The following is a 21476-nucleotide window of genomic DNA, read 5'->3' on the forward strand; positions in this document are numbered from 1 at the left end:
TTAAGGAATTTTGTTGGTATAAGTAAAGCTAAAGCCATCTGGGAGTGTTTTTCATATCCCGCCCACCTGCAAAACTCTTAGTTACCATGAGTCCAACCTCAAATTTTATGGTCCTCTAAAAGTCACATAAAACAGCTTTTCCATACACAAAAGTATCATGACTGGAGAGTCTGCAATTGAACAAAGGATGTTTTCCCCATGGGGAAGGTGAGGGATGGTGTAAGGGTTAGGGGCATAGGTTAAAAGTCTGATACTCTAGCCCCGGTCCAGTACCAAACATTGCCTACTTTGCCACTAATTTGATTGGCTGATTACAACATAGGTGCCAAAAGCTATTATTTTAACATGATATGATTATTAGAGAAGAGGAAATATTTCTTTCTGGCAAGGTTTTTTTTACTTTTCTTTTAAAGGCAGCTGTTTCGAATATTAGAAGCGAATACTCAAATGAGGTAGATTAGTGGGCAGAGTGCAGGTGAGATGATGAAATTTATGGTTCTGCGGTGTATCACATAGCACTCACTACTTTTGATTATGAGTCAGGCTGTTTAAATTTATAATTTAGTTTAACAATATGTGCTGTGTGGGAAAATTAACATTATAAACAGGATCAGAACTTTACAAAAGTAATTTCCCCTCCAATTAAGAAATTTAATCTCAACATCCTACAAGCATATTTTTTGCAATATCATAGGTCCACTCCTCTCATTTCAGCTATTCTCTCTTCATATCCTATAGGTCCCGACTTCGTGGGTGCTCCGGGGCTGCAGCACCCACAGGAAAAACAAAACAGTGCATGCTCAGCCTCCCCTTCCTCCCCAGCACCTCCCACCTGCTGTGGATCAACTGTTCTATGGCATGCAGGAGGTGGGGGGGGTGAGAGGAAGGAAGAGGTGGGAGAAGGAAGCAGGGTGAGGGCGGGATGAAGCAGGGCGGGGGCTTGGAGGAGGGAGTTAGTGGGGGCAGGGTCTGGGGTGAAGCGGGAGGTCGAGTACCCCCTAGCAACTCAGTAAGTCAGTGCCTACATCTATGCCCATGTCCTTGATCATTTATCTTCATCTGCATGGGGAAGCAAATGGCTCCTATGCACCTAAAAATCACTATCAGAGGGACTCTACATTTTTACTGGACTAGAGATCAGAATCTGAATTTAGCACCTGGCTGAGATGTACAAAGGGATGAGGGATACCCCAAGTTTTATAAATAAAGATTTCTCACCATCATATTGCCATCAATGTGCCTCTCGTGCGGACAATGCATCAGCAACTCTCAGAGCAAGTCTAGATGACAGGGTGATAGAGACACCAGCAGCTCCAGGTATCTGGACATTATTGCTCCCACCACAACTGCTACCTATGGGGATTGCATCAGTGAGATGCCTGTAAGTCTCATTCTGGTCCCAAACTCTAGCCTGCAGTGAGCAGCACAGTGTGTGAGCCTGTGGCTAAGTAAGATGTTTTGAGATGTGCTGTATCACTATAGGAAGAACATTCATGCCCCTAAATCTGACCTTTTGAAAAAAAAAATCCCCCCCAAAAAATAAATAAAAAATACTCCCACACAATTTGCTCATTTCAAGCTTCAAAAGGGCCAGATCTACTTGAAGGATCAAAGTTTATGCCAACTCCTCCTTCTGTTTTAACTTGTATTCATGTGCTTCATTTTCAAACCATTGAAAACTCCCTGGAAAGCTGGATCCACACAGTAAAATTTCATCCAAATGGCTAGAGTCAAACTAATTAATAAACCCTAAAGTATATTAAAACCAAGCACTTCAGCCACTGTGCAAATAAAATGGGGTGTGGAGGGGGGAGGGAGGGGTGACTGCAAAGAATATAATTTATAATTCTACAGGTGTCTTAAGAAAAAAATAAGAAAAAGAAAAAATCCCCACTCCTTTTGTATTTGCCTTCCTAATCATCGTCATTTTTCAATTAGAAGAGACCTCATTCCATTTCTGTCTGTAATTTTCCCCCAGGGAGGTGTTATGAATGCACCAGGCTTTATGAGATGGACAAATTTGGCTTCCAAATACAAAGTAAGGTCACTCTAATTTAATTTAGCATAATTTTCACTCCTGAATACATTTCAAACTAACAGGTTCAGACACCACATTTAAGTGACAACCTGCTTCTCTATATTTTCTGTCTAGGCAGACACTGCCAGTTTTGGGATCAGTGCGTGATCTCTCTCTCTATATATATAGATAGATATAGTTAGAGATTAACAAATTTCTGGAAATTGATATTTAGGGTCAAGTGCAATCACTTATCAAGTGCTGCATTCAAGTTTCTGTCACTAATCTGTCCTTGAATAACAGTTTCATAATGGATCATAGTGTTACATTAAATCAAACACAGAAGCCCAAAGTGCTTCCCAAAGCTTGTGGACAACGAAAAACACAGCCTATTCAGTTTACCCCAGATGACAGAAGTGCACAGAGTTATAGCTTCACACACAGCTATTTTGACTTTTTGTCTAAATTTGTGAACAAGAGCAAATGGCACCCTTAGCCTTGCACAGTGTGGGTGCCACTGTTGTAAAGAAATTGTCTATGAGCTAAGAGGAACAACTCCTCCTTTCCTGGTTAAAAACAACCATGTGCAAATTTGGTCATGCCTGCACTTCTGTCTGCCCACAAAGGTATTAGGAACTGAAAGTGTCTGAAATGTATGAAAATCTAATCTGGTTAGTAACTGTTGCCTATGTGACAAGGCAGAGGACAACTCATTGTCATTCTGACCAGCCCCATGTGAGTGACTTTCAACTGGCAAACCATTCCATTTATCTAGGCTCCAAGAATACCAGAGCTAAGATTTCCTACTTATTTGAATGAAGACCTGGTTCTTTAGAATTTAAAATCAAATTGAACCAGACATTGAAAGGAACAAATTTTCTGATAGCTACTAGGAGCACTTCAAATACTATGTCCATTGAGCATTTCATCCACAAAAGGTTTACATTTTGTTTAAAAAGAAAACAGTGATTTGGGTTAATATTCATACTATTACCAATGATCATTACTCTTTCCAAATGTATCAGGTGGTGCAAGTATTCAGCTTTTAAGCAGAACCAGCTTTGCCACATGATACTTGTGATGCATTTGAAATGTGATTTAAAATGTATTCCCTTATTTTACAATTATTGTTCCCATATACAGAATACATAACAATAACTGTTCTTTTCTGCTATACCATTTATTTATGAAAGCCAATACGCCACGGCTGTAGGAGAACAAGGTATGTATGGAAAGTATTCTGCTGAACTAATTAAAAAAAACCCACCCTAAATCTGTAAGGTACAAAGGTACAGCATGGTTTTCAGAAGAGTATTTTCCAGTAAGACCTTTGCTTTCAGTTGAATACAATCTGCAAGTCAGAACAGTTCTATTACTATCCATAGGCTTCAGTCATTACGTGTATTACATACAATGCAAGAGAAGGGGTGACGGTGGAGAAGGCCAAATTATTTTGAAGATGGTAATGCAACTACATTTTCTTGTTTTACCAATTGGTAAAGAATACACAGGTCATACATGCTATGGTAAACTGGGCTGAAACTAAAGAACATTTTTAGCAAGACTTAAAGTTAAGCATATTAATTCAGAGTCAAAAGAAGTCTTGGTGAAATGGATTCCTCTAATGCTTTCTTTTACTTTGGACAACCATTTCATCTAAATGCTCTTGATACTGTAATTTGAATTCCTTGTTTAAATCGGTTTCTGGGGCAGTTCAGATGATACAGAGAACTGATCTAGACCACAATTTAGATCCTGAACCATACCCCACATGTGTGTTCCTGATGAATTTTGTAAACTTCTCTTCAGAAAATTTCATGCACTCTTCAGTATTTGCCAGGATTAGAGGTGGCTCAATCACAGTATCAGAAGAAAGGCGGTCCATGCACCACATCCAATCCTGGAATACCAGGCACCTTGTAAGAAAACCTCACTTTTTAAAGGTTCACAGCTCACTTTCCAACCCAGAAGGTTTGGGATGTGCACCTGAATTTTTGGATGCTACCTACCTAGACTGGCATCAAAACCAGTGGCGGATCACTCATCACCATTGGTTTTAATGAAGCACACTCTGAAGAGAGCATCTGAAACTATATTTTATGATTGCTCCAGGAGCAGCGAGATCATGAGGCAGCTGGCATCAGAGGCAGGCAAGCCCTTATGAGCATGGTACATTCCCTTAGGGCCAAGTTTTCAGCCAGGCTCAGGTCAGCCTCCAGTTTTGCAAGAACACTTTTATGTAAACAACTGTGTGTGTCATTTTGTACATACAAAAAGCTCACGTATGTGCAAAAGCTCTTGGTGAAATCCTGACCTCACTGCAGTCAATGAGAGTTTTGCTATTGATTTAAATAAGGCCATACTTTCACTCTCATAAACATTTCAAATAGATCCTTCCAAGGACAGCAGGGAGCTTTAAAACTTTAATACATAGGCCTTATTTTCCTTCTGAGGCAGATTAGTATTATTATCCTCACTTTACAGACAGGGAAAGCGGAGGTTAAAGGGCTTGGACAAGACCACGCAGTGAGTCAGAATGAAGATTCTTCTGTCCGTTGCTCTGACTTATCACAGTCATTTTCAAGACAAACTTTACACATTAGAGCAACAGTAAAGATTATATAGATTATATAGATACAAGATTACTCTTCTGAGACGTTAATTCCTTGTGTTAACAAATTAAAGTAAAAAGGGAGTAACAGTTTGATGAGTTTTGTCACTGAAAGAAAGAAAAATTTCCATCCTATTTCCTGCTAAAACCATGTGGCTAATTCTCTCTCTTGAATCTGATCACGGGTGACAGGGCAGTTTTCCATTTATAATAATTGTTCAGGCAGTATTTGCCCACATACTCCACAGGTCTGCACTTCTTTTGCTGTGAACCCTAACAAATGCCGAAATAACAGCAGATGCCTCACATCCTCTGTGCCCATGCACTATGAGTTGGCTGGACACTAGAGACCTCTGTGAAAGGAAGCATCAAAGCAGTGGCATTTTGAATTATTTTAGCAAGTCACTGTTCACACATGATAAGTGCTGAGCCAGGACTAAGAGACGATCAGGGTGTGTACCTGTGTGTAATCCATTCCCTACCCACCTGTGCACCAGATTTACTGCAGGAGGGTCAAAGATGCTGCTTTGGGGAAGTAAATCTCCATTAGGCTCAACCCATATCATCCCATTGGAAAGGTTTTCCATAGAGTTTGGAAGGAGTGTCAAATATGTTTCAGCCTACTCCCAAACCCCCTCCTCAGGGATCAATGGTGGGCCCCTCTGCATCTGTACCACCTTGCCCAGCACCTCCATGTTCCCCTGGTAGCATAGGTCCAGTGGAGGTGTCCTAAATGTTGAACCTCCTGGCCTGTGGGAGGCCCAAGGAGGGGGCTATGCAGAAGAACATCATTCTATTTTCCTCAGGTAAGGTCTGTCAGGCTAGAATAGTATGAATCCCCCCAGGCTCTCCACTCCTTACTTTCCTCTAGCACAGAACTCAGAAAAGGGAAAAGCAGCGCTGACCCCATGGGAGGGGACAGAGACAGCCCTAGAGGTAACTGAGCTCCTTGTCCAGGTGGAAATGGGGTGATCCACATACAGGGAGTCCCTCGAGGTACAGAGAGAGGGGGCACAAACTGGACCAGTAAAAAGTCTTGATTGTTTCTGTACAAAGTCAATTCTTTTCAACGTCTTTCTTCCACTGCCCCCTCAGTCAAGTTCCTGCCCCTCTCTGACCCTCAGACAGTTCCAGGCGACCAACATAAAAAGCGGCTGTTGAGAAATAAGCAAAGGGGGTCGAAAGTCCTGGCGAATACAGGCATAAGGTATAACAAGAAAAGCCCTGTCTATACCAGGGAAAGTTTTGAAAATTTCCCAGTGTTATTAAAACCAGGTTATAGAGAGGGGGCCAAAAACGGGTTTATAATGGAAACTCAGCTGCAGCTTTCATTCAGTAGCATCTACTGCTAATCTCTATATATCAAGGCTAATTAAATTAGTAGGGAAAAAAGAAACAGGAAGTGAGTAAGAATTCCTGGGACTGTAAAGAAGAAAACAGAAAGGAACACAGATTTTATTATATTACACGTTTTAGAGTCCATTGGAAACAACGTTTCTCTCAGAATCACAGCCACCTTCTTGCACTGCCAATGTCATTATCAGCACTGCTCAGGAGAAGTACTAAGTAGGTTTTCTTTCACCTAGCCTGGTTCTGCTTAAGGGAAAATTTGGTTTTATCTTGACTTTGGTCATGCTCTGCATAAGTGATAAGGGACTGTCCTGTTGAGTACTAAGGGGAAAGAAAGAGTGTACAGAGATGGAACTTGCCTCAGAGTTACAGGAGGGATAAATTGGTACGTGTTCCTGGACCTGGGCTGTTTGCAAATCAACACCTCTCAAACAGGCCAGTTTCCTCTGTAAATAGGGTATCATTTTTTTAATTAAGAAGCTCAAGAAACGTGACAAATTTTTCAGAGAAATGGGCCCCAAGAAGTTAACAGAATGGCCAAAGAACTATTTCCGGCACTGAACATTTATTTGCCTTTGATTCTGAATTTGTCTAAGATATTTCAAATAACTTGTGTAGCTAGCTACCCTGGGATATTTAACACGGTATCTTTTGTACAAAAAAGATTCCTGTTGCCTGACTACCAGTGCTCAGTAAATGCTATTAACAGATTTAAAATTTGCTTCTTGAAAATGAACTAAAGTGCAACTTGAGTAACATCCTCCTGACTATCAGAACAGTTTTCAGAAGACAGGGGACTGAGGATTTCTTTTAACAGTGAGTAGTTTGAGGATGTTCATCTTTAAAGGTGTTGATAGAATTTAATTCTAGTCAGTTTCAGCATCCTTTTCCCTTAGCCACAGCACTGCTGGAGATAACGTGGGCAGGCGGCCGCGCCTGCGGACGGTCAATGTAAACAAACTGTCTCATGGCCTGGCACGCCAGTGGATTACCCTGATGGGCCTAATGCGGTCCACGGGCCGCAGGTTGCCCACCACTGGTCTAAGATGTATAAAAAGGGTTATGTGAATTCATGAAACAGACACGGTTGATAGTGGGAGGGGAGAGAGGAGTGAACAATCTTTTAGAGACTTAACTGACTCTAAGTTAGGTTAGCAGCTAGAGTGTAACCTGTCATGGGAGACACCGCTGTCAGCCACACTGGGATGACTCCCTGTGACTGAGGTGAGCAGCCTTTGGAGCCCTTAAAATCTCACCCAGTGGCTCAAGAAAATGGAATCCTGCTCAAAGATGCAAGCATAATGCAGAAATGCTGAATGGAGAAGTCTTACTTCTGTGCACTGAACGTTTTGCCCTTACATAGTGCATTGCATATGAGGGTCTTGTTGAACTTTAAATACCGATCTAACTTTGCAGACCCTTTTTTGCAGAACTGGGAAATGAGGCACAGAGAGGTTAAGGGACTTGCCCAAGGTCACATAAGGAGACAGTAGCAGAGTTGGGAACAGACTCTAGGGTTCCTTTGTTACTCCTCCATAAAGCATTTGCAGCTATTTGTGAAGTCTCACTTTATGAATTTGACTCAGGCCAGTGAAGAGACAGAATAGGGAAGGACTTCTAGCAGAGTTTAGACAAGTTGGTGTGATATGTCATCTCACATCAGGAGGAGAATTCACTTAAAACAATAACATTCTGATTGGGTAATGTCTTTTCAATTCAACCAAAATACAGTGTCCTCTCCTACATCTAAAATTGCTTTGAGTGAAACAATGAGGTTGAGGAGTGTGTTCTGAAGTTTATATAATCTGAAGTGAATTGCTGACTACAATAAAGCTGCAGTCTACCATTATTGTCTAAAAGCGGTGGCATTGTGATACATTTGGCCACACACTTCAACTTCCTCTACAATCTCTGGCAACTAAACATCAACTTATATGGGTTTAAAAAGGTCCCACTGTCCCAAATGGTCTTTTAAAACTATTCTCTTGGTCTCGGAACAGGGGGCGCACGCGCACACACACTCTCTCTCTCTCTCTCTCTCTCCCTCCCTCCAAGCAAGAGAGAAGTATCTGGAGGAATTAATGAAAAGAGGTTCAGAAATCCATGATGAGTACTTTTGATCATGTGCTGTTTTCTGATTTTCCATTAACACCTCCAACAGCCAAACGGCTGCCCTAACAATGTGACTCTCAAAGCAAAATGTAACAGTTATGTGCACAACCTTAGTTTCTATTTTCATCCCGATTTTCTAATCCTTTCACGTTCTTCCCTCCCCCTCTCACCCTGGGCGTCTTTTGCTTGAACAGATTCCTTGTAGTCCCTGAGGGCAGTGCCATTTTGTAGAACCAGCTGTAAAGAAAATACAGAGACAGCGCAAGATTTTGACTTTAAGACAGGTTCAGGTGTTAACGATATAAGACAAGTAGCGGGAAGGAGAGAGAGAGAGAGAGAAGATGCCTAAATCAGGCGGTGTTCACCATAGTGTTCTGCACCCCTATTTGGGATTTTGGGCCAATAGGTCTCCATGCACCCTTCCCCATTTCTAGCTTCCATAATTCTGTACCTGACAGGCTTGATGGGGGAAGGGAGGGAGACACAGTAGGATGCTGGACATACAGAACACTGGACTGCCATCAATAATAGGAGAGTCAACTCAAGCCTGTGTGGTGACTTGTAGGACTTTAGAACAAGATGCCCCACAGGACCTGCGGGAGAAAAGAAAAAGCAGCTCTTGGAAACGAGGGAAGAGCAGGAGCCCTGTGTACCCAGTTTCGGTAGGAAAATTCTTTTCACTATTCCAGACTTTGGATTGCTTTAATAGTATCAGGGCCGCCCAGAGGCGGGGGCAAGTGAGGCAATTTGCCCCAGGCCCTGCGAGCCCTGGCCCAGCGGCGGTCCAGGTCTTTGGTAGCATTTCGATGGCGGGGCGCCCTTCAGTCGCTCCGGGTCTTTGGTGGTATTTCAGCAGCGGGGGGCCCTTCAGTGCTGCTGAAGACATGGAGCAACTGAAGGGCGTCCCGCTGCCAAAATGTCGCCGATGACCCGAACAGCCGCCGGGTGAGTACAAGTGCCACAGCTCCCCTGCTTTGCCCGAGGCCCCCTGAATCCTGTGGGTGACCCTGAATAATATTGTAACTTTCTGTACCACAGCCTCCCTTTGGGCCAGCTGCCCGGAGGACCCCACTCATCACCTGCACTTGAAGGGAGACCTGCTGCATGTGCAGCTTCCCAAAGAACAGGCCAATTAAGGTTAGGCATTGCAGCCTCAGGCCCACAATCTATTGCTGCCAGGCAAGCAGAGATGCTGCCTTTCACCAGACCTTATGGACCTGATCTTCAGCAGGGCTCAGCACCCAAACCTCAAGTGGGAGTCAGCAGGAGATATGGGTGCTCGGAAGCCATGAAAATCAAGTGCTGGTTCTTGAAAAGGAGAATGGAAGAGGGAGAAGAAGATACCCCGTCATATCTGTCAGATGTTGACGAGCATGGCCAGATACAGTCAGACAACTTCCTTCCTCTATTATCAAGTTCCAAAGCATGCCTATTATTTGTACTGCAGTAATGCCCAGAGGCCCCAGTCTGGACCACAGCCCTGTTTTGCAAGGTGTTGTACAAAGATAAACAGTTCTTGCCATGAAGAGCTTACAGCCTCCCAGTACTTGGCATGCCCTGAAAATCAGGATCTGCCCAAATAGAGACTTAATCACTTCAGTAAAAAACAAACAAACAAAACCCTGTACCTCATGCTCTAAAGCCAGATACCCACACTGTGAGCGAACAGTAAGGTCTACACTGGCCAAAAAGTCTTGTCGCTAATATCAGACAATGCTCTATTGGCTTTTGAGAGGCAGTGCCTAAATCATGGAATGGCTAGAGCTCCTGGGAGATAACGTAAGAACAGCCGTACTGGGTCAGACCAAAGGTCCATCTAGCCCAGTATCCTCTCTACCGACAGTGGCCAATGCCAGGTGCCCCAGAGGGAGTGAACCTAACATCTAATGATCAAGTGATCTCTCTCCTGCCATCCATCTCCATCCTCTGACAAACAGAGACTAGGGACACCATTCCTTACGCATCATGGATAATAGCCATTAATGGACTTAACCTCCACAAATTTATCCAGTTCTCTTTTAAACGCTTTTATAGTCCTAGCCTTCACAACCTCCTCAAGCAAGGAGTTCCACAAGTTGACTGTGCACTGTGTGAAGATTTCGGAACAAGCAGCACCTCTTTGAAGGCAAGATTCAAACAGACAATCTGCTTGAGTGAGAAGAGCTGAGACGAGCTGCAGGTTCAGATACATGAGTATCTGGCGTAATGCTGTAGTGTTACATGAGTCAAGCAGCAAGGCCAGACCTCAGACCCCAGTCCCCAGTTTTTCCAGACAGAGCAGAGAGTTTGAATACGACTCCCTAGGAGTTTTGTTGGTGATTTAAAAAAAAGATTTACAAAAGTCTCATATTAATAGTTAGGAATACAGCCAGGGCTTTGGAGCTGTGCTCCGGCTCCGCTCCAGCTCCAGGCAAAAAGGTGCAGCTCCAATGCTCCGTGCTCCAGCTCTGGGCTCTGCTCCAAAGCTCTGAATACAGCTTTGAACTGGTGTGTAACGCCTGCCTTTTGGGTTACCTGCGATGCCTTGATTATCCAAAGGAGAATGTAGGGGCCAATTCCCACTCCTCCACCCACATAGGAACACAAGGAGAGGGGAGAATTCCCCTGGTCAGAGGGGCAGCATCGAGCTGACATGAACAGCTTTGTGCTCTCCCAATGTAAGAGGCCTGCTGTCCTTGGAGCATCTCTAACTTATGTTGGGAGCTGTTTCAGCCCTTACAAGAGCCAGAACTCAGCAGCTGCCCAAAGGTTGCGCAGCAGAGAATCCAGCTCCTGATTTATAGCTACTGCGCCCACCAGATCCCAAATAACACATACGAGGACCAAAGCTGGAGAAGATGAGAAGGAAGGGCAAACCCTAAGATGGTAGATTTCATTAGTTTATCACTTGCACATCAGGAGGATGGTCATTGTGAGAAAATATGGACCAAACAAGGCATCTGGTTGTTACTGCACATATTGGTCTGTTTACTTTCCAAATAACATCAGCTCAGTTTAAACCAGAAATGAAAAGACCCATCAGATCAACAAGTACATCTGTCAACAATGCATGATAGAATATACTGAAGAAAAAGAATATAGGACCCCATCCTGATCTCACATACATTGCAGGAGTTACTGTCTCAAAGTCAGCGGAGTTATACAGGCGAAAAACATGGACATAAATGAGCCTGAAATCAGGCCCATAATAACCAGCACTGTAGAACTAGGTACATAACTATGGAAGAGTGAGCTTGATTCAGTTCTGCTTCATGCATCCTCAGCACACTTAATATCTAAATTATATTTCCCGAGTCAACATGGTCAATTGTGTTGTACAAAGCAGAAATACCACCGCACGATATACATACTGATCCCAGCTTGAGAACTGTAGCACTGGGGGTAAGGAGTAACAAATTACACCATGATTCAGAAAGGGAGCTAGCTTGCAAGAGAAATCATTGCTCGAGAAAGATGAAACACCAAGATGTCACCCTCCATGTCAATTCTCAGACCATAACTGCACTTTAATACAGCTTAGTTTTTCATTCATCAGACTGGATAATCAAGCGTCATCAGTTATCTGAGTCACAGACAAACTATGGCCGTGAGTTCTTAGGACCTAACCTTCTGGGACAAAATCACCCTCATTTCATGATTGCCAGTGACAGCAACAGTGGCATCAGCGTAGATGAGGCTTGGACATTTTTGCCACAGCATCATCTAGACCTGCTCTGACGATTGCCCTAAAACACAAGTGTGTCACACTTCTGCTAGTTATAGTGCTAGGATCGGAGTTTACCCCAGCTAGCACAGACACAGCCTTAAGGAATAAGAGTCCATCAAGTTCAAAGCCAAAACTCCCAGGAATGGAAGAGAAGGATCTATCTGACAATCCTTAGCACTTACTTGAAGCTTTACGCTCATTAATGTTAAAAATCAGCAGATTTTTTCAGTTGGGTCACCTTTTTGTTTTAAAGTAATTGTTAAAAAAACAAAAACAAAAAACAGAACAGCAAGTTGGCAATAAGTGAGTCCAGCACCGTGTTGGAAGAGGTTCATTACATTTGGGGGTGGCAGGAAGGAATGAGGGACAGGGAAGGGACTAACCAATGTTATAGGAGTTTTGGAGAGAGTTTATGAACACACTGGCTATCCCTTAGGACAGTGAGACACTTTTAAAGATTAACTCCCTTTTTTGCCCAGTTTCCCCCACAAAGTCTTTTGAACCAACATATTTTATGCATAGAGAGACAGTTCCAAAGCCCACTGGAGTTTAGGGACGGTCCACAGTTTGTATACCACTTTGGAAACTATTTCCAAGAGCACGGATGGTCACTTTACTTTTTAAATTCAGAATCTGATTTTATACTTACAGACCAACTACACTTTATAAAAACTTTAAAACCCCTCCTCTAGCCATCACTGACCAAAGAGTAAGCAAAAACAGCTACTTCACCATCCCTTGTCAACTCTACAAAGCTACCATAGCTAGATGACTGCTCAAATACCAGAAACAAAGCCCCCCAATCACTCTCTGAAGTCCCCCTTTCATTCTCCTTAGCAACAGCAATAATTAACAGCTGAAACTTTATGGCATGATCTCTCAGCACTACCCACCTCTCCTGCTGAAAGAGAGAAAAGTCAGATCCCAACTCTATCCTCGACCAAAACACAACAATAACCCCCAGACTTCCAGTTCTGCATGAGGCCTTGTACAGAGGAAAGTAAGAGAGACTGTGGACCTCAATTTCCAATCACACTGGCATCAATCAAGAGCAACTCCACAGAAATCAATGGCTTTACGGTGGTGTAAATATCAGAATCAAGCCCTGTATATATGCTCTGAAAGACAAAAGATGCTTTGGTGTAGGAGTGCTTTAAACTTCTATTAAAACAAGACCGAATAGCCCCATGTACACTGGAAACACTCTGGATCAATATGTGGTTTGCTGCTGGATAGGTTTTTTTCCCCAGCCATCAGAAACTCATGACAAAAGAGTATGTCTCATTTAAGAACTTGCTATAAATACTTTACTAACTGCCATTTAGGAATTTCATTTCCTGCTTGAGCAAGTCCTGTTGAAAGAGGCAATTACCAAATTTGTTTCTAGTTATAGAAATAGATGTTTGTTGCTGCCCACATCTGTTTTGATCAAATTGTCAGCTAGGGACTCTCTAAGGAGAGTGAACCTCTTCCAAGGAGAGCTTTGCCACCTCCCCAGAAAACTAACAGCAATTAGATGGAGTGGGTTTCCACTCCCATCTTCTTTTAAGCTGTTTGTCACCATACTGGAGAGCTGGCTGGTGTTCGTAGGACTTTTCGCATGCAGCTCCACACTTACTTGTGAAAGTCTAGATCCTCTCTGGTAGAGGCACAATAGATTGTTTTCTGTAGGTTAGTAACTGGCTCTGCTTCCTGCTGCTATTGAAATGCTACTGCAGAAAATATATTTGAGCCATTGTCAGAAATATCACACCAAAGCCCATTAAATTATGTAAGTTCTGCAGTTTTGAATCTGGACAAGGAATAGTGAAATAAAGGGAAAATTACATGTGTATTCTATATACCAGTGGTCCCCAACGCGGTGCCCGCGGGCGCCATCTTAATGCGCCCACGTCCTGGACCCTGGGAGAGCACCCGCCGAAATGCCGTCAAATTTCAGTGGCATTTTGGCAGGGAAGCCTCTCGATGATGATGCTTGTCGCCAACAAGTGATGTCATTGAGAGGCATCGTCCCCAAATTTCGGCGGGGATGCCTCTCGATGACGCCACTTGCTGTCGACAAGCGACGTCATCGAGAGGCGTCGCTCCCGAATTTTGGCGGGGACGCCTCTCAATGATGCCGCTTGTTGATGGCAAGCAGCATCATCGAGAGGCGTTGCCACAGGAATGCCGCCAAAATGCCACTCCACCACCGCAGTGGTCCTTCGTCTGGCACCTGTCAGACGAAAAGGTTGGGGAACACTGCTATATACCTACATACACCCCAGCCCCAAGGAATGAGTGTCTTGTGGGTCAGGCTGTGGCCTGGGCATCTGAAGAACTGGGTTCAGTTCCTGGCATCCTGTGTGACCGCTGACAAATCAGTTAATCTCTTTTTGCCACTCCCTCCCTCCCTCTAGCCAGCCCTTTGTTTGACTTGTCTACTTAGGATTCGTGGACTATTCAGGACCTTACCTGCAATAGTCAGTAGTTACTGTACATGAGGCACCAGTGAGACTACTTCTGTGAGTAACTTCACCAACGTGCATAGGAAAGTCACAACCTGTCTAGGGCCTTGTCTACACTACATAATTTTGTCGACAAAAGTCAGCTTTTGTCAACAAAACAGCAGAGATGTACACACTGAAATGCTCCTTCGCCAGTGTAACTCCCCTGATATGCCGACATAATAAAACCACCTCAACGAGAGGAGTAGGGCTTCTGTCAGCGTAGTTAGGGCAACGCAGTGTCTGCGTAGACATTGCATTCCTTACAGCCATTGTTGGCTGTCATTCTTGTCAATTTCACGGCTTGGCTGGAGCTGTGAAATTGACAAGAAAGCTGGCTACCGAGCCAGGCAGTGCTGCCTGTTCTGCTCCAAACCGGGCTGCCACCGGGAGCATGGCAGCCGACTGCACTCTGGACGTGGATTTCCCTGCCCCCTGCTCCCAGCTGAGTATAGCTGTAAGCCCTGACTCTCAGTCCCCTCCCTGCCCCTCCTCAGTCAGTGGAAGCACTCCTTGTGAAGACGTGTACCACTGACAGAAAGAGGGTAATGTGGACATCAGCCACCGTAGTACTTAATGCAGCAGCTGTAAGTTGACCTAACACTAGTCGATTTATCTTTGTAGTGTAGACATAGCCTTAGATTATAAACTCTTTGGGGCAGGGATGATCTCTCACTATGTGCAGGTACAGCACCAAGCACAATCGGACCCTAGTCTCAGCTGGGCTCTGTAATACAAATAAATAAATGATCCCTGCACAGATACACAGTTACACTGCTAGTCTGAGAAGGTAATATTTGAGAACATCTCACTCTGACTGGTGCTTTGCTTCATCACCTGACAGCTCAGAACTTGGGACCAGATGCACTACAAGGCCAGTTTTGCAACATTTTGTCTGCTGTGACCAAAGAAGAGGTTTTTCACGTGATAGTCTGCTGATCATCTCTTTCCCTATATGAATCATCAGCCCCTTCTAACTTTCATTATTTAGACAACAGTTCCATTACAGCCCAGGTTATATTATTATTTGTATTACAGAAGCACCAAGAAGCCCTGACTGAAATTGTGCCAGGAACCATGAACACACCAAAAATACAGTCCCTGCCTTGAAGATATTACAGGTGAACGTCCCAGTCTTGCAATCACTTAGGCACATGTGTAACCTTACTCAGGTGGGTCATCTTACTGACTCTAATAGTTCATTGGGTTCTATGGACTCTAATGGGACTCCTTGGGAAGCAAAATGTTTGCAGGACAGGGGACTCTGTAGGCAAGTCAAAGGGTGGGAGAGAGGAAATGCTATTACTCCATTTTACACATAGGGAAGCGAGGCACAGAGAGACAAAAGTGACTTGCCCAGAGTTACGCATAAGGATGTGGTTGGATTTGAAGCTAGATCTTCTCCTAATCCAATGCAGTAACCAAAAGAATATCTTTACATTTTCATATTTCCTCTACTTTTGTGCCCCTTGCCTGGTTTGGTAACTTTTGTTTATATGGGAGAGACACATCACAAGGCAGTTGCTTCTGTGAAGTAAAGAAAATGTCAATTGTAGCCATAAAATTTACCAGAAGAAAAAAAAATCCAAAAAACTCACAAAAATCTCAAATTGATCTGCATTTCACCATTTCAGTATTTTAGTTCTAGTATCAAACTGGCTTGAGTGCCTGAGGCGGGGGAGTAGACGAGGAGGAATATCATGGGCCTGGTAAAATTACAGAGGGGAGAGTAATAAACTTATTTCCATTACAATTGTGGCTACAGCCCGAAGGCTAACTAACTTCTGGAGCAAGCACTGGTGTTTGCATATTTTTTTTGAAGAAGAAGAATTCTGTTTTTAACTCATTCAAAGACCATTCCCCTGTTCCTTTTCCAGCCACAAGGATTATTTTATAAAATCAGAAATCTATCTCTGTTTACTATATGCACTGGTCACTACTGCAGAAGCGGGACTAGTCTGGAATTCCCATGAGACATCTGCTCTCCGCCCCCTTCCAGCGGAGACCTCTCCCAATCTGCACGTAGGAACCAGAAGGTAGATGGATGATTAGGGGTTGCGGTGGAAAATTTACAGCTATTCAGTAAGGTCAACACCAACAATAGGTTTTCACAAGAGCAAGGGGATGGGGAAGAGACCCTCTTTCATTCTCTCCCCTCCCCTCCCTCTGCTCCCCTCCCCACTTTTCCTAGATGTGATTTCAGCTTGGCTTCTAACCAGCTTTATAGGGACCTAAATATCCTGATGTGCTTTTGGCTCTCGTGGTTTTTTAAGTCTGGTTGCAGCAGCAGATGGCTAGCTCTGCTTCCTCCCCTTCCACCTTGGGCAAGCCTGTGGTGTAGGTAAACACAGGGACCCTGAGAATTTCAGGGGAGTGCAGGGAATAGCAGTTTACATTGTAGTTTGGCTCAGGTGGGGGTGAAGAGTTTGATGGGGGTGGGCAGAGGGGAGGATTATCCATGGACACAGCTTGTCCCTTTTCCACTGTTTAACAATAAAGTAGTAGCTATAGCAACTGGTTAATTAATGCACCTAATTTGCATAACTAAAACCACAAACCCATTCAAACCGTGCTGATATTTTCATTCTTAAACCTGGCCTACCGAGCTGTATTCTTCTTACCGCAATGTGAATGCACACAAATAATATATATCAAATATAATCATGGCTTTTGTAATGTGATCTGCCCATGCAACTCCCAAGAGATACTCGTCCTACCTACCTGTATTTTCCCAGAAACTGTTAGCACTTGCAAGGTAACATATTATAAAGGCAGAAAACAAAAAGGAGACTGAAGTGCCCCTTAAAAAAGAAAAAAAGAAAGTAAAATGATTTGGGGAGTGGATGGGGGAAAAACAGTACATTCCAGGATTGGGGAGTAAAAAGATAGTGAATGTAAAGGTTTCAGACTATCATATAACCAGAGGGGGAAATGTCTTCTCACCACAAACATGCATCTGCATGATGTCTAGACAGTTATAAAAAGGGCAATTAAAGTACTGCATGCTGCAGTAAGCTAATGTCTCCTCTCCGAGTCTAAGCAGTTTAACGCACTGTACTAACTTCTCAAAAAAAAAAATAAAAATAAAGGAAAACAAAGAAGACTGCAGGGAAAAATATTTTGAAATTCAGTTTTAAATAAATGGTAAATTTATTCAACCTTGTCAAATCTTTGCCTTATAAGTTATACATATCAAATATTCTGCCTGCATCCTGTCTAGACTGTGATAACAAAGGGCATTTAAAGTCCTGTGAGATGCGCAGACAGAGTAGCCATTTAAAGATGCAGTATTGCTTTCTGCATCTGAAACCATTTATCAGATGGAATTAAAATGAAAATGGTTCATAATCACTTGAGTTCATAACCAACATTTAAAAAGCAAAAAAAAAAAAAAAACAAACAAACACCCAAACAAAAAAACACCCACAGCTCTTTGATCTATATTCTGTCAAAACCATTCAATAGATTTTTCCAATGGAATTTGGCTGGCATGTGTTTTTAAGTAGAGATGTGCGTATCTTTGTCTGGCAAAATAATCTTTAATATGGATGTTTAGGTACTTAAAGCCCAGCTCCAAGTGTGTTAGATGATGCACAAGAACATAAGAGTGATTTAAAATGGGAAGCCTTTCTATATAAAGGGTTAACTACAAAATGCATCACCATATATAAATAAAAAAGAAAACCTGACTGTTGCCTTCAAAGCTGCAGGCTTAAAAATACATAAATTACACCTCATGTAATAGCAACTGGTCTACCTTCACCGATATGCAACCTGAATGGACATCATCCTCTCCTCTTAGGGGCATACGGCAACTTAATGCAAACCGAATGGGCGTCACCATTTTTACTAACAAAAGGACCATTTTCTGGGAGAAGCACAGAAAGTTAAAAGCTTAGCCAACACAAGAACCATCTCACCCCTTGACCCAATTTTATCAGCTGTTTGAGAGCCGAAATATTTATAAAGAATATGCAAAATATCTGATTTGGTTTAACTGAATTAGATTTACAACACCTGTGAGGCAGTACAGATTAGCGAATGTTCTTGACAGAGAACGCTACAGGGCAACAATTTCAGCAAAACCCAAGTGTAAGGCTATGACTTTTAAAGATTTCATTTTATTGTAAGATAGAGTAAAATTGGCCAGCCATTACAAAGGGCATCAAAAGCATGTTCTGAAGAGGAGGCAGTGATGCACACACAGTTTCTTTTCTAGCTGCGTCATGTGGCAGTTATGAGTGGAACGTGGGATTGGGGAGGGGGGGTTGTCTTTTAAATTCAAAATCGAATTATCTGTTTATTGCACCATAACATTCCCTTTACCCCATTTGCGTGTCCCCCCCCCCCACTCATTGCTTAATTATTATTTTAATAAGACTGTTCCCAACTTCACAGCTTATTCTGCAATAGCCCAAGGGCTACAACTGTTCATTAGACAGAATTTCTGTTTTAATTGCACTGACACAGATGTGTTGGTTATCTGGAAGAAATTACTAAATTGAGCAGTAAAGAATGGAGCTGGATACTTTTCTTCCCTTATGAAAAGTTTAATATTTTCCCCTATACGAATAGCAGTGTTAAATGCATTGCAGGTTTTGCGGGCCAAAGATGCAATTAGCCCTTAATTGCTTCCTGTGCCATATTCTGTCAAGTGTTACAGAATCCTCACCAGACAAAAGTATTGCATTTATTGTAGCATATGCATCTTAGAAGCCATTTATAAGAATGTTTTAGCACTGGTCAACATGCATCTCAAAAATTATCCATCTAGATTTGTGCTAAGCATTCGCTGGTTGGAATTGAACCCACGGCCAAAAGGGTATTTTATTTTACTCAATGTGAGATGATTTCTACAAGGGTTAAAACAAGCAGTTTTAAATTTGGTGGGCTGTGGGTGCTTAGAGATCACCTCTCTATCTTGACTGGAGCTACTCTTTTAAAGTGAGAAGTCACAAAGATTTTTGGTGCCGCTCTGATGATGAGCCAATATGTATTCGCAGGGGGCCAATCAGACTCACATTACACTCAGTTACCTCTTTCCATTGATGTTAAAGGGACTAGGCCCAGAGTATGTATGCACAACATGTGTGCTAGCCAGCAGGAACTGTAGAAGTATCAAGATGGCAAATCCTGCTTGCATCCCGAAATCAATTGGTTAATTTTTAGTGCAAGGTGAGCCAGACTGGGGCATGGGCTACAGGGTTTGAGAAGGAATGCAAATCGCTTCACTAACCTAATGCAATCACTGGCAAGGGTTGCCAACTTTCTAATGGCACAAAACCCAAACAGCCTTGCCCTGCCCCACCTCTTCCTCGAGGCCCTGACCCTTGTCTGAGGCCCAGTTCCTTACTCACTCCATCCCGCCTTCCTCTCCCCCACCCTCACTCACTTTCACTGGGCTGGGGCAGGGGGTGAGGGTGTGGGAGGGGGTGAGGGCTCCAACTGGGGGCTTGGGCTCTGAGATGGAGCCAGAAGAGAGGGGTTCAGGGTGCATGCGGGGGCTCTGGGCTGGAGATAAGGGGTCTGGAGCGCAGGAGTGGGCACTGGGCTGGGGCAGCAGATTGGGGTGCAGGACAGACTGTGGGGTGCAGGCTTGGGAAGGAAGTTTGGGTGCAGGAGGGGATGCAGGCTCCAGGAGGGAGTTTGGTTGTAAGAGGGGGCTCAGGGCTGGGGGTTAGGATGTGAGAGGGGGTGCAGGCTCCAGAAGGGGGGGGGGAGTCAGGGCTGAGGTAGGGGATTGGGATGTCGGCTCTGGGAGGCAGTTAGGGTGAGGGAGGGAGTTCCAACCGGGGGCTGGGGGTTGAGGTGCGGGAGGGTGTTCAGGGTGCAAGCTCCAGGTGGGAGGTGCCTACCTCAGGCAGCTCCTGGTCGGCAGCACAGTGGGGCTAAGGCAGGCTCCCTGCCTGCCCTGGCTCTGCAAGGCTCCCAGAAGCGGCCGGCATGTCCAATTCCTAGGTACAGGGGCAGCCAGGTGGCACCGTGCTGCAGAGCTGCGAAGCCGGTGCTCAGGGCAGGAGCACAGCACGGAGCTTCCCTGATTGCCCCTGCGCCTAAGAGCCACAGGGACATGTCAGCCACTTCTGGGAGCCATGTGGAGCCAGGACAGGCAGGGACCCTCCCTTAGCCCTGCTGCACCGCCGACTGGACTTTTAATGTCACCGTCAGCGGTGCTGACCAGAGCTGCCAGGGTCCCTTTTCGACTGGGCGTTCCGGTGCCTGGCAACCCTACCACTGGCTCAAGATATTTGGCCTATTCATAAAAAAAAGAGTTGCTCTGGCAAAAGCTCCATTTTGAATGACCATGTGTGTTTGTGTCTTCATGGGTAATTGGTGGCACATGGCCTCACATAGGCCACGGCTACACTGGCGCTTTACAGCGCTGCAACTTTCATGCTCAGAGGTGTGAAAAAAACACCCCCCTCAGCGCTGCAAGATACAGCGCTGTAAAGCCTCAGTGTAAACAGCGCTGCAAGCTACACCCGTAGAGGATGTGGAGTACGTGCAGCACTGGGAGAGCTCTCTCCCAAAGCTGGTGCTGCGACCACACGTGTAGCCATACCCATAGTTGCCAAACACTGGAATGGAGAAATTCAGAGAGTCACTCTTGGACACAACACTGAAAAACCCTCTGGTTTTTTTTAAAATGGCTCTCCCCGATTCCAAAGCCAGCTTTGCAGAACCGAGGCTTCTACTTCCAGCCTAGTTAAAGTAGCTGGGTTTTTGGGCTGGGGTGGGGAAAATAGGTTTATTGGATTTTGTTCCCACTCCAACCTCTCCCAAGATGTAAATTACCAGACAGATTTGCTCTGTAAAAATTACATCACTTCTGCTTAACAAGCAGGCTTCAAACCTGCCACAATTCCACAGCTGTCAAATCAGCCCTGGAGTTTATATAGAATTCTTCCTTGACTCATTTTGGCAAAAGCCAGAGATAATAGCCTTAGCTATCTGGAGAAATAGCCATCGGTTGTATTCTTTTTAAAACCTCTCTTGGAGTTTATCATGTCAAATAAAGTGAAAAAAACCCAAACCTCCCCCCACAAAACGCTCATAATTTCATTGTCCCCAGAATCCTGATGAATATTCCTGTATATACTATCATACATATGCTCATTCTACACATCTGATACGCACACACACACATATAGATACAGAAGCGGGGCAAATCTTGAATCATTTTACTTCATGGAG

General features: G+C 43.9%; 1 protein-coding gene across 5 annotated transcripts in view; it reads right to left on the minus strand.

Annotated features, from left to right (window-relative positions):
- The window catches only part of PMEPA1 (prostate transmembrane protein, androgen induced 1), a 69032-nt gene that overhangs the window by 15621 nt on the left and 31935 nt on the right, over positions 1-21476 (minus strand). Inside the window, exon 1 of one of the 5 annotated variants that reach the window (XM_050918234.1) lies at positions 8542-8622. The exons of the other annotated variants lie outside the window; for them this stretch is intronic. The gene's annotated coding sequence lies outside the window, so the exon portion shown is untranslated. Of the gene's footprint in view, positions 1-8541; positions 8623-21476 lie in introns of those variants that run through there. 5 annotated transcript variants of the gene reach the window in all.

Source organism: Gopherus flavomarginatus, chromosome 11 (genome assembly GCF_025201925.1).
Source record: "Gopherus flavomarginatus isolate rGopFla2 chromosome 11, rGopFla2.mat.asm, whole genome shotgun sequence".
In the NCBI taxonomy this organism is placed as follows: Eukaryota; Metazoa; Chordata; order Testudines; family Testudinidae; genus Gopherus; species Gopherus flavomarginatus.